Below are 14,117 nucleotides of genomic sequence, written 5' to 3' on the forward strand. Positions count from 1 at the left end.
CTTAAACATAGTAAAATAAGTATCATGTAAGAAATAATTTAAAATACTAGTGATAATATAATATGGTAATATAATATGGTCAGGGTGTTGAGATTTAAAAAATAATTTACATAAAAAATAAATTATTTATCTGAAATTGTCCTTTTTATTTAATCATTGAATAATACTCTTATAGTTTATTGTGAGTGTGCATGACCAGTCAGCCCTGTTGATACTCTAACTAACCCCTCCGCACATCAAAACACTTCATGAGCCTTGGTCCACGAGCTTTCAGCATCCGCCTGCCTCTGTACATAACCTCAAAATTTTATGAATGGAGGTAAGGTGTGGTGCAGTAGCCATGTAGCCTTGTAGCCTCGTAACCTTGTAGACTGTAGCCCTGTAGACTTTTACTCTTGTAGTCCTGTTGACTCGTAATCTTGTAGTCTCGTAGCCTTGTATAATTGCAGTCTTGTAGTCCTGTAGCCTTGTAATCTTGTAGCTTCGCAGCCAAGGCACTTTGTAACTAAATGTTGGTGGAGCAGTTAGTCCCTTAGACAGAGCTGTAGCCGATGACTTTTGGAGTCAATAACATTAGGAGCAAAAGACTGTTTGAGCCAAAGATGTTTTTAAGTTAATGACTTTTTATGCCAAATATTTTTGAAGCCAATGACTATGAAAGCCAATGTAACTGGAGCCAAAGACTTTTTTAAGCAAAATACTTTTGGAGCCAATGTCTTTAGGAGCAAAATACTTTTGCAGCCAAAGACATTTGGAGCCAAAAACTGGTGGAGCACAAGACTTTTGGAGTCAAAGACAGTTGGAGTCATTATAGCCTACTGTGAATTGGCGAACGCATCTTCCTGAGTTGAATGTTTGTGAAAATGTACATCATTTTCGTTAAATGTCCTTAGTCAAACCTGTATTATCGTATATATAAAAATGAGATCGTAAACCCTGTGGCGAGATCATATATCTGTGACGAAATCCTATCCTTGTGGCGAGATCAAATCCCTGCGATGATATCGTATCCCTTTGCCTTATATCTGCGACGAAATCGTATCCTTATGACTATATCATATCCCCTTGGCGAGTTCGTATTATTGTGCTGTATCCCTGTGACAAGATCATATCCATGTGACCAGATCGTAGGCCTATACCTGTGCCGCATCCCTCCAATGAGATAGTAACCAATCGATGAGATCGTATGCTACTGAATTGAATTTTCGGTCAAAGCTGCATTCTTTTCGTTAAATGTACTTCTATTTTGTCGAATGTGCTTCCATTTTTTAATGTGCCTCATTTTATTTGAATGTTTTTTTTTTCTTTTTCAGGATATGCTTCCTTTTTTGACTGTACATAGATACGTCTGTACTCAGGACATGATTGATCTCGTGTTTCGGAGACGACTTGTATATGCTCCCGACATTGGACATGATCTGATCGAATATCGACGAATAATATCTCTTGGTCCGGAGACGCTTGGCCTATACGCCTAACATGGTAAATGACCTGGCCTCGTGGTTCGGAAATGCCTGACCTATGGGCATGATTTTCCACATGAACTGTTTAAAATGATTAGTGTAGAAAAGGGGCTCCAACACCTGATTACTGGCTGTGGCACAGTGGTGCCAACTGCCATCTTGGATTGCGACATCACGGCAGACAACTTGGATGATCTTGACTTTGATCCCCGCGGCCAACTGGGATCCACCATTTTGAATTCCGCAATTTTGTTTTCTAGAACTATCTGCCATGTTGAATAATGATGTCACCATTGCAATTTTCGTTAAGGCCGCCATCTTGAAAATCCATAATTTTTATGCTATAAATTCGGAAAAATATAAAACATTTATAAACCGTTATTTAATCAAATGTAAATAAAATATTATTAAAAACACACTTATGCCATGGAGCTCAAAGTCCTCGGTTCGCACCCAGTGAGGGCAAAAATAAAAATGGCAACGATACTTTCCTCATGGTGGTTGCTGGCAGAAAGACCCCCACCACTAATACTGTTGCATATATGAATTCCCCCCCCCCTCAACCCCTGACTCCCTCACTGCCCTCACTGCCCCATCCCAAAAATAATTTTTTTCTTGGTATTTCCCCCCCTTCTAATTATTTTTCTTGTAATTTTTCAACTTATAAACCCTCCCCATTCACTAAAAAATAATTTATTTCTCGCAATAAACCACCACCACTACCGTCACCCTTTAAATTTCTCCAATAAATTGTCACCCTCCCACTCTCCTATCCGACATTCCCTCCCAATTTTCTGAACCCCCCCCCCCCCCCTACCACACTCACCCTCCTTTTAGGCTACAAATACCGACCCGATGACCCTGGGAGCTTTCAGTTACCATCAGTTTCTCGCCCGCACCAGTCGTCTACCGAGGAGTCAATGTTTGCTTGTTGTGCGAGTGGGGCGAAGTGTGCACGGCGTACAGTAAAGTCCGCACGCTACCAGCTCTGGACAAGGAGATGGAGTTAGCGTACTTGTCAAAAGAGTTTCTGTACGCTCCACACGAAATACGCTACGTCTAAAAATCCCTACCAATGCACCTACAGCAGGATGAGGATATTCAAGACTGCCTGCCATGTACGGAGTGTGACAGAGGTGTGCCTGACGCACCACATGAGGTCGTGGTGCAGGAAGCACCGAAAAGCTATAAGATCCTGAGCACTGTACCACCACCTCCCTCACGAGCATCTAGGCACCCCAACCTCGTCAAGGCCAGCCTCGTAGCCTTGCAGAGTCAGCACTACAGCCTTGCAAGGTCAACACCCAGTCCACGCTGAACCAGCATCGTAGCCTTGTAACTCCAGCCTCGCTGTATGTGTGTAACTGTGTGCACTGATAATGACCTTGTTTCTTTGTAATGTCCAGTGTCTCTTACGTCCCACGAGGTCCCCGTAGTGAAGCATCTTTCCGTGACGTCCGTCATCGGTGATGACAAACCCATTCTTACGAATACATTTTTAAACCACCGTGAAAGTGGTCTGATCTAGACAGACAATCACAAAGAGATAGTCGAAGACCTACTTATGAAGTGCACTCGATATCGTGGATTGATGGTAATGTTGACTATGACCTTTTGAAAATTGTGCTGCCAATTAGGGCTTTTCTGCACAATTTTAAATTTGAATTTTGAACCATCATTTTAGCAGTGATTTTATAACTGTAATTTAAACTTGTTTAGTCCACTGTAACATCCCACTTAATCTTTGTTCGGTTAGTTCCCCAATTCGTTCCCAGTGCCGTATCTGAGACTTTGCCGATTCTTTGCGAGGCTAGCTTTTCGCCTCGTATTTTTCCAGCCCCAGTGCACGACTGGTGACTGAAATTCACATGGAAACAGACATGTTTTGTTGATGCTTTCTTCGTCCCCTGGAAATGACTGTAGCGTTATTGATGACTTCATCGTCTCCAGAAAATGGCCACTGCATTTTTCATCCTTTCATCGTCTCCTGGCAATGGCAATTGCGTTGTTTATGCCTTCGTCGTCTCCAGGAAAGGGCCATTGCAATTTTGATGCTTTCGGTGTCTCCTGGAAACGGTCATTACATTGTCTTTGCTTTCTTAGTCTCCTGGCAACGACCAGTGGGTTTGCTGATACCATTTGCTTCTTCTGGAAACTGTCATTACATTGTTGATGCTTTCTTCATCTTTTGTCAACGGCTATTTCATTTTTCACGCGTCACACACTTTTCGATAATAATCCAGTATTACTATTATATTATTTTTTATATCATACATCATTGGTTAAAAATTATTTAATAAGTGAGGAATTGGAAGGATTTAAAAAAATGGTTGAGTTCAATATGGTGTCTTTAGTTTATTTTTATTCTCATTTATCTTAAGCAGGAACTACCACAACCACCACATTCGTCCGTCACCCGTCCGTCGTCATCCGCCAAGCGATTTAGAACATTCCGTTTGAATGTCATAATATTTTCCCCTTATGCATGCTGCCAACGGTTGAAATACTTAAATTTGCAGAATTTTTTTTTATAATTGTATTATTTTGACAATAATGTTATACATGCACATATAACTAATTTAACTCAATTATGATCACTCTAGTATTTATTTAAACATATTTAGAGTTATCACTTTGTGAATCGGAAATTTTTTGTTTCAAAACATAACCTTTAAAATGTGTTGAAAAATAATAAAAACATAATTATGTAATCATATAAATAAATAAACAAACTTCAAAAACTTATAATATAATTCAATTTGATACTAAAAACCTTTGTAGACATTTGGAGGTTAAAATTTCATCCGTCCATCAAAAGTATGAATTTACAGAGCTTTAAATGGACGGATGGAATTTTTTTCGATCTATCTGATTGGCTGCAGATCACGTGATAGACGGACGGACCCACGGATGGAGACGACGGACGGATGGTGGATGGAGCCGACGGACGGATGACGGATGGAGCCGACGGAAGATGACGGATGGAGACGATGGACGGATGACGGATGGAACCGACGGACGGATGACGGATGGAGATGACGGACGGATGACGGATGGTGCCGACGGACGGATGACGAATGGAGACGACGGGTGGATGACGGATGACGGATGGACGGATGACGTATGGAGACGACGGACGGATGACGTATGGAGACGACGGACGGATGACGGATGGAACCGACGGACGGATGACGGATGGAGCCAACGGACGGATGACGGATGGTGCCAACGGACGGATGACGAATGGAGACGACGGGTGGATGACAGATGACGGATGGTGCCAACGGACGGATGACGAATGGAGACGACGGGTGGATGACAGATGACGGATGGACGGATGACGTATGGAGACGACGGACGGATGACGGATGGAGACGACGGACGGATGACGGACGTCACGGAGGCGACAAACTATTGTAATTCCGGCATTAAAAAATGATTTTTTATAGCTTGGTTTTTAAAATTCAAATAAGTGTATTTTTCCCGTTCCACGTGAGGCAATGGCTTGCCCACGAGGAGGCGCATGTATAATGAATGACCAGTGCTAGACTGCCGTTGTGAAGCAAGGGTGCATCAACTAGTGATATAAACAATACGCAATATATAATGCACTAAAGCGGGCCTCTATACGATGTCCTAAGCCCGGGCAACACCGGGTACTTCATCTGGTACTTTTAGACCCATGTTAATACATCAGCGACGTAAAGACGGATAGGAGTAATTTCGTGAATGGAACGGAAATCGCACGGAACGGAAATCGCACGGAACAGAAATGTGTAACCACGTTGCTGCCATCTGTGGCGGATGGCGTGAACCATAGTTCACAAAGCCAAAGGGAAACTTTATATTATTAACGGTTTAGTGAATTTTAACAAGATTCCCTAAAAAAAAAAGTCCAAAGTCGGGGTTAATATTTTTTCAGGACTTTCGATAATATCGGTGCCGTTTCATTATATAGTTTGGTACTTCAGTCTGCTAAAAAAATGATTTAATAGTCGACGTTTCGGCATTGAATTCTAGCTGCGGGTGCGGAATCTACGTGTGATACGCGGTCCAGAAATGTATGTCTAAAACACAATTTGCGTGTATTCATCACGCTGGACAGAAATTCAAAATGAACCTACGATCGTATTATAAGCGTATTTGCAACACGAGAACACGCTAATTACCGAGGTTGAATGTTACACAGCTCTGGGCGGGTGCTGAAGAAGACTGCCTCACTTATTTTTGACGTGACGTCTAATAAATCGATTAACGCCAGCTGCACGCACGAAAAAGGATGACTCATTGTCCCGTTACGCACACTGTCCCGTTACGCTTTGACCCGTTACGGTCATTGTACGCTTGCGCCGCATCTATCTCTCTTCCACTCGATTGGAACAACCATCGATTTGACTTTTTCGAGGCACATTAAACTTGAAACACTCCCATTCGTTTCCTACTGTTCCTATCATCGTCCTATCTTTAACAGAATAGCACACACAGATTGGAACAAGTTAAATAGCAAACATGTATAAAAGTTATAGTTAAAATAATCTGTTCGTTAAAGTAATACACATATTTGAATTAATGAGTGCAAATAAAAGTAAATTTATCTATTAAATTGTATATTTCATTTCACTCCTTCTTTGCATCCTTACAAAATAGTGATAATTCAATAAAATTGATTCAATTTTATTTATGAAAGTATGCAATCATTTAATCAATGTTTTGTTATGACGTCACGTTAAACTATCGTCCGTAAACCGACTTTACAGACAACCAGTTTTTATTTTAAATATATGTTACGGAGGAGGTTTTCACGTCCTGTGATGCAGCTGGGAGTCTGTGCGCGATAATCGCCGGTTGCTGGGAGACTTTACACGCGACCGTCTTTTTTGTCGGATTACAAAAAAAAAAGTCCGGAAGAGCCCCGGCTGCGGCCGGAAGTGATGTGCTGTCGTGACTGGGTGCGCATTCGAGGTTATGTTGCCCAACGGTCGCCCTGGCGTGTTATAATAAGCAGCCCGTGCTAGTTTCCCATCCCAGCTCTTTGTGCTGGAACCGCATGCAGCACATCGGCGAAACACGAAGGCTGCGGCGCGAAAGCAAACCATCGCCTCAATTAGAACACATGGTTTTCACACGCGCGCGCGACCTGTACGTTCGCGTCAAACACACGACAGCAATCAATGCTCGCAGGTTTTTTGACATGACAACGTATAATAAATCGATGAACGCCGGCTGCACGCACGAGAAAGTGTCCCGTTACACACATTGTTCCGTTTCGCTGTGTACCGTTACGCTCATTTTATATTACTCTTTGCTAACCTGAACCTCCTAGCATTGCGACCGAGTCCGTGGCGTGATTCTGTTTTCATGAATTTCAATGTAACATTTTCATTGCTCTTTGCTAACCCGTTCCTCCTAGCATTGCTGCAGAGTCCGTGGCGCAAATATATTATTTTTGACTGCATTTTGGTGTTGGGTAAGCCATTTTCCTTCACATCATCCTTGAAACACTCCCATTCGTTTCCTAATTTTCCTATCATCGTCCTATCCTTAACAGAATAACACAGATTGGAAGAAGTTAAAGAGCAACATTGTATAAAAGTTAAAGTTAAAATAATCTCTTAGTTAAAGTAATAAACATATTTGAAATGATGAGTGCAAATAAAAGTAAATTTATCAATTAAATTGTAGATTTCATTTCACTCCTTCATTGTATCCATACAAAATAGTGAAAATCAATAAAAATGATTCAATTTTATTCATAAAAGTATGCATATCATTTCATCAATGTTTTGTTATGACGTTATCACGTTAAATTATCGTCCGTAAAACGAGTTTAGAGACAGAGGAAGAAACAGAGTCCTCCAAACACGCTCGCCAAAACCGCGAATGCGACAGCAATCCAAATGTACCCGCATACGATATACATGGGAAGCCTTCGTTTCACAGACGAGAGAGCCAAACGCCCGATCATGCATCTTCGGTTTTTTTTGTTCATTGTAAATAAATATGGCGGTGTTGATTAAAGGAAAGACAATAAACAAGGCAACGCTATTTATTTGTGCGCCGCTATATTTTTCGTTTGCCGTGTGTCCGTGAATGTTTATTTTGGACAACTCATGATAACTAATGGTCAATTAGGTTAGGTTAGCTACATTATAAATACTTTAAAACATTGTCGACGGTTGATTTGGTTAGGATAGCTACATTAAAGACACTGTGAAATCATGTAAACGGTTTCCTAGCCCTGGATAGCTACATATTAAAAAGTTATTTGTTAAGCAACCATAAAATGATTTTACAGTATTTTAATGTAGCATACTTACCTAATGTAACGAAACATCCACAATGTTTTAAAGTATTTATAATGTAGCTCACCTATCCTAATCGACAGCAAAATTTAATGCCACACCGGCTTATACAATGAGATAGAACGAAAAAAAAAAGCGAGCATGAACTTCGGGGAACTTCGGGCGTGGCTCTCTCGTCTGTGAAATGAAGGCTTCCCCTCGACAATACTGCGCATCGAAAATTTTCACACGCCTAGAAACATAAAGAATAAAAATAAAAACTGACAATACGGGAAACTGGTGAGAAATGCGTGAAAAAGGCGATACCAGCGAACCTGGCGGTGTGGAATGTACCTACGTTTTTAAGTGCGTGAAACTTAGTTTTACGGTAGTGGCACAGAATAAATAAGGGATATCAGAAGCGAACTCCACTGGCCAATCACGCAGGGCCGGCGCGTCCATATAGGCGAACTAGGCAACCGCCTAGGGCGCCAAGTAGTTGGGCTGGGTTGGGGAAGGGGGGGGGGGGGGGGCGCAGCACGACACATAACAGCTGATATAATATGTTTAACGATTATTGAAACTAGATGAAAATGGATATTTGTAACAGTTTGGAATGTTTATATTGATATAAGTAATTATTTTAAGTCCACGGCGACCTGTTTATGATTTGTAATAAGTAAACAAAAAAAAAACACAAGCCTGCTTACATTTGATTGTTGACAAAATATTAGGCTTACGTGATGTATTTTGAGGGAAGGAAAATTTTTTGGGGTGTCCGGCCGAAGGAGGGGGGAGGGCGGCATTAAAGTTTTTCGCCTAGAGCGCCAATTTACCTTGCACTGGCCCTGCAATCACGAACTCGACCACGTGGACGGCCGCCATGTTCTAACTGCGTTTCCAACGTATTCGTGTGCTTAGTGTATATGAGCGACAGATTGTTTAGGAATAATATTGTGGTGATTTTGTGCAATCGGATTTACTACTCAGATTCGTAGGCAAGTAAATTTGTCTGCAAGAATTTCCATTCAAATTTTTTTAATGACTTGATTCTTGGATGAATGAAAAAACGTAAAAAGCCTTGCGGGACAACGTGCTAATGCCATTCTCACTGACAGTCCACAATTGTTATGTTATTTCAGAGCATATGAAAGTAATCGTGGAGATTTTGGAGCTTTTATGATGCCTTGTGAAGATTTTATTAGTTTCATTGTTAAACTTGATGAATTGTTCCAGCTGTTGTTTCATAAACATAAGACACATTGCACACACCATTTTACAAGCATTTGAGCGTGTTGACTTCTGCCATCCTTGCCCGAGTTTTCCAAAATTATTTACTATGAAGCTATATTTAAGAATGTGAAACGGTACAACAGAGACATATATTTCGAACGACTTCAGAAGAAGAGAAGAAACAGGAAAGCCAATAAAGTTTTACACAAGTAATTGTGCTTCAACAAGTGTGTGTGTGTGTACTCTTGGCTTACAGGTATATGGCAAACAGTGCAAATTACAGTACAGTTAATTTTTCTCTGGTTAATCCAATTTTTGCTACTCTACTGTATTCTATTGTATTGTATCGCTGTTAGATTCTCATGAGATACGTTTTGTCTTTCAAATTTTGAACACTAGTAGCAAAGCACAGTTAAATCTATTAGTTAAGCATCTTCATAGTATATAAATAAGTAAACATGGTACCCTATATTTTATGTATATTCGGCATTTATGCCAAGTGATTGTTGCACTTTATCTGTTACTGCATCAACAGTGTTTGTACAATTATGTCCTTATAAACAGTAAAAATTTACAGCCCAGTGCAGGCAATTATTAAGCAGTTCCAATGTTTCTCTTCAACATAAATAGATTGATAAACTTTATTTGGAATTAGTGTTTCTTACCCCATTGTGTGGTTTGTGTTTCAGAGCATATTTGTTTACATTTTGCTATTTATTTAATGTTCCATGCCGACTTTATATTTTTTGGCATTGAAGCGCACATGAATGTTGCCTTTTAAGTTAATTTTGTAATTAATGAGTCAGTTGTGTATATACTCATGTTTATGACATATTTACTGTACACAGCTTGTATGCATTTTTAATGTATTTTGGAGAGGCTTTTTAATTGTAAGTTGTAATCATATCTCCAGCACTAAAAAAATATTTTTTAACCTAATGTTTTTTTAGTAATATAATATATCAGCTGGTTATACAGCTTGTAGCTTATGGTAATTCAGTTTGTGTTGATATCTTTGTTTACAGTATTTTCTTAGCAGTAATTTTGACTTTTAATTTTTTTTTTATGGAAAAGTCCTTGTGCAAGATTTTTACAAATGTCCATTTTATTTGCTACGTTTTTATTCTTATACAGTTGGCAGTGAAAGGTATGTCTCTTATTCCCTCTGATGGGGTTTTAAGATACATAAGATATTATAAAATTAAAAAAAATAATTTCTCTATAAATTGTGAATGTAAAATTTTATCAAAGACATATAATTAGAACTAAAACTAATAAAAAAATTTCTCTTATTACCCTGGCTTCCCTTAAGTAATATACAAATTACGTAAAACTAGAGAAAACTGATATACCTATAATTTCTCAAGTACTCTTGTAATTGTGTTGTATTTGCATAATGTAATGTTACTAATTGGATTGTATTAACATAATGTAATGTTATTACAATGTATCTTGTATTTATAACATGTACCAAATGTAAAACAGCTTAGAGTTGGATTTAGGATTAATAAATAAATAAAAATTAATAAGTAAATTATTTGTGTAACTATGTGAACTAAAAAAACTCCCTATCCTCGCCACATCCACCCTAAGAATCTTACCTGTACAGTTTCTGTAAGCATGCAATTATGTTCTTCAAGACATTCTATGAAAATAAATAAGGTAGGTATTGGAAAGAGTTCTGCTGTTGGAAGCTTTTTTAATTGCCAAAATGTGAGGACTTTTCTTTAGTTTTAAGTCTTTCGTGAGACTTTTGTAACAGAGGCCTACACTTGGTACACGAATTGGTTACCTATATCAAACTGATGTGATTGGATCACGAAGAAATGGACAAATACCTTTTTATATTAATTTGCAATGTAAGTAGGCCTAAGTATGTTTATCTCATTTTTATGCTGTGAAAACAGCATAGGCCAGCTTTCCTATAGTAGGGTTTCATCAAGCCAATCATTTATTATAACTTACACTTTCAATACGAAGCTGCGTGATAGCTACTATATAAATACCACTAAACTAATAAGCAGGCCTACATTTACTATAAACAAACGACTTAAATGCATAACTCATTTATAGCAGTGCTAATCTTGAATCACGAACCTGTGTTCTGTTGCCAAAAAAAATGCATTTCTATGTATATGCATTTACCATTTAAATTTCCGATGGATTTTGAATACGTATTAATAAATTAGTAGCATTTTATGTCTTATTATCTCAAAATCCTAAACTTCGTAAGTGGAAATATTAACAATAAAATACCTGTCGCGTACTGCACAACTATTGCAACCACCCAAAAAAACAAACACTATTACTCGTGCAAAACCACATTTAATGGATAAAAAGGACTTGTCTCCATCAGAACAGGTGATTATTCGGGTAAAATAACCAGTCAGCATCAGCTACGCAGGTTAATAAAATAACAAGTTTATGATCAAAATTTTATCATTTCCTTAAAAAACGTTTTTCTATTACGAACCGTAATCTTCGGCGTGTTTATGATATTGTTGCTAATTATCTCAATCGCAATGAAAAAACATATTTGACGATAAACATTTCACACGAAAGTACACTGTCGTATATGGGTTGTTTACCTTGGGAACGCAGTTACAATATGGCGGACATCACTAGCCAATCAGCGCCCGAGTTCGCTGACATCAAAGGCGCCGACTCGCTAGTTCGCTTCTGATGTCCTTATTTATTCTGTGGTAGTGGCATCTCGCGGCGTGTAGTGTGAAATAACTTGAAAGCAATGCAGTAAATTATATCGAGTTTCAAGTAGCTTGGCTGGTAGGTATCTGCTCTCTGATGATGGCGACTGCATTTGTCGACCGAAACAGTCGATGAATTATCCGCCAAGGACACGGCTACAACCCAGAAGCCAAGCTACTTCAGACAATGGCCGTGAAAGCCTGCGCACATTATTATCTCGAGTTTCGCCAATCCTAATTTTCCAGAGTGTCCCCGTATTGTCCTGTTACGATATTATTTGGTGAAACTCCTTCGCTGAAGGAGCGAAATTTTTCAAGCGTTACGAAACTTCCGATCGCATGAGGGGAATGGAGGGAGGGGCGTGGTGGGGGAACCGGTAGAGGAGGACACGGCAGGGGAGAGGTATAAATGACGCAGCTTACTTGCCCACTTGCATACTTGCTTTTTGCAATTTTGCATACTAGCATACTTTCACTCTCATACTTGGATACTTGCGGAATAGCATAATTTATCGCTCGCATACTTATATATATATATACCTGTGACCTCAGCCAAAGAGGATTATGTTTCCAATACCTAATCCCTACTTTCCATACTAATATTATAAATGTGAATGTAAGTTTGTTTGTTACGCTTTCACGCGAAAACTACTTAACCGAACATCATGAAACTTTGTACACATTTTCTTGGAGGTATTAGAAGTAACATAGGATAATTATTATAAAAAAATATATATTTTTTACGAAAGATAAAAAAATGTTTGTCAAAAAATCTCAAAATCTAGCTACTTTAACGCCATCTATCATTCCAGTTATGAAGTTACAACCCTGAGTACTGTAATACCGTTGCACTGTATTATCGACGGTCAAAATTCAAAATTCAAAATTATTTATTTTTGTTACAGAGAAATATGTTTTATTGATTCATTTCTATTGTAATTATCTCTGATACTTATTTAATGGCTTCAATGCGAGCGAAGCCGCGGGTAAAATCTAGTAATATAATAAACAAGAAGTTTCACTTGAATCGCGCGTGGACTCAATGCACAAACTTTTTTTTTTCTAAATTGTAAACACCCTAGCTCTCGATACGTGGTATCTGGAAGGAGTAATTTCGTGAATGGAACGGAAATATGATTGGAAAGGAAATGCTTCACCTTGGTGCCTCTACTATGCAAGTCTCAGAAATCTCTAAAAGATGGTGGAACCGTGTGATTCATCCTTATATATTGCTATCGTTAACATCGCAGAATTTACACTGCACATAAGTATTAATATATATATATATATAAATATATATTATTACAATATTATAGTAAAACTATCCTTTAATACTTGAGGTTATAATTTATAGTCATAAAAAAGAAATAATGATAACATTTAAAATACGCATTACAATTTGGACGATCCTTAGTTAACGTTAAAATATGATAGAGCATCGCCCGTCATACTGCAGAGACACATGAAAATGTTAACCTAGATATATTTGGTGTCATTAAAATAAAAGAATCTCTTGATGGAATTGTTACTATTAAGTCTGAAATGTTGAATCAGCTCAATAAGGTTAAGGTTTGTCTGTAGGAACTATTTACAGACTTATTTCTGAAATTTAAGCAAAATATAATATAGATATGTAATACATACTTAGAGTAATAATATGTTTTTTTTTGTGTTGCCCCTGAGCGCGACAACAAGGGATATTGACGTGACAACGTCTAATAAATCGATGAACGCCGGCTGCACTCACGAAAAAGTGTCCCGTTACGCACATTGTCCCGTTATGCACATTGTCCCGTTACGCTCATTGTACGCTTGCGCCGCATCTATCTAGCTTCCACTCGATTGGAACAACCATCGATTTTACTTTTTCGAGGCACATTAAACTTGAAACCCTCCCATTCGTTTACTACTTTTCCTATCATTGTCCTATCCTTAACAGAATAACACAGATTGGAATAAGTTAAATATCAAACATGTATAAACGTTAGAGTTAAAATAATCTGTTCGTTAAAGTAATAAACATATTTGAATTAATGATTGCAAATAAAAGTAAATTTATCAATTAAATTGTAGATTTCATTTCACTCCTTCTTTGTATCCATACAAAATAGTGATAATTCAATAAAAATGATTCAATTTTATTCATAAAAGTATGCAATCATTTCATCAATGTTTTGTTATGACGTTGTCACGTTAAACTATCGTCCGTAAACCGACTTTACAGACAACCAATTTTTTTTTTGTTGACCGAACGAAAGTGTGCAGATTAAGTCAAGTTTATTAACAACTTGCTGCAGTACCTGGTGTTGCCCGGTCTTAACACAGAGTGAAAGAGACTTTTTTTTCTAAATCAGATGTGGATGGTAATGGTCTACTTAATTTGAATGTCAAATGTGGAAAATAATTTCTATCACTGGCCGAACCAGGCAGATGTT

Source organism: Bacillus rossius, chromosome 17 (assembly GCF_032445375.1).
Source record: "Bacillus rossius redtenbacheri isolate Brsri chromosome 17, Brsri_v3, whole genome shotgun sequence".
Classification (NCBI taxonomy): Eukaryota; Metazoa; Arthropoda; class Insecta; order Phasmatodea; family Bacillidae; genus Bacillus; species Bacillus rossius.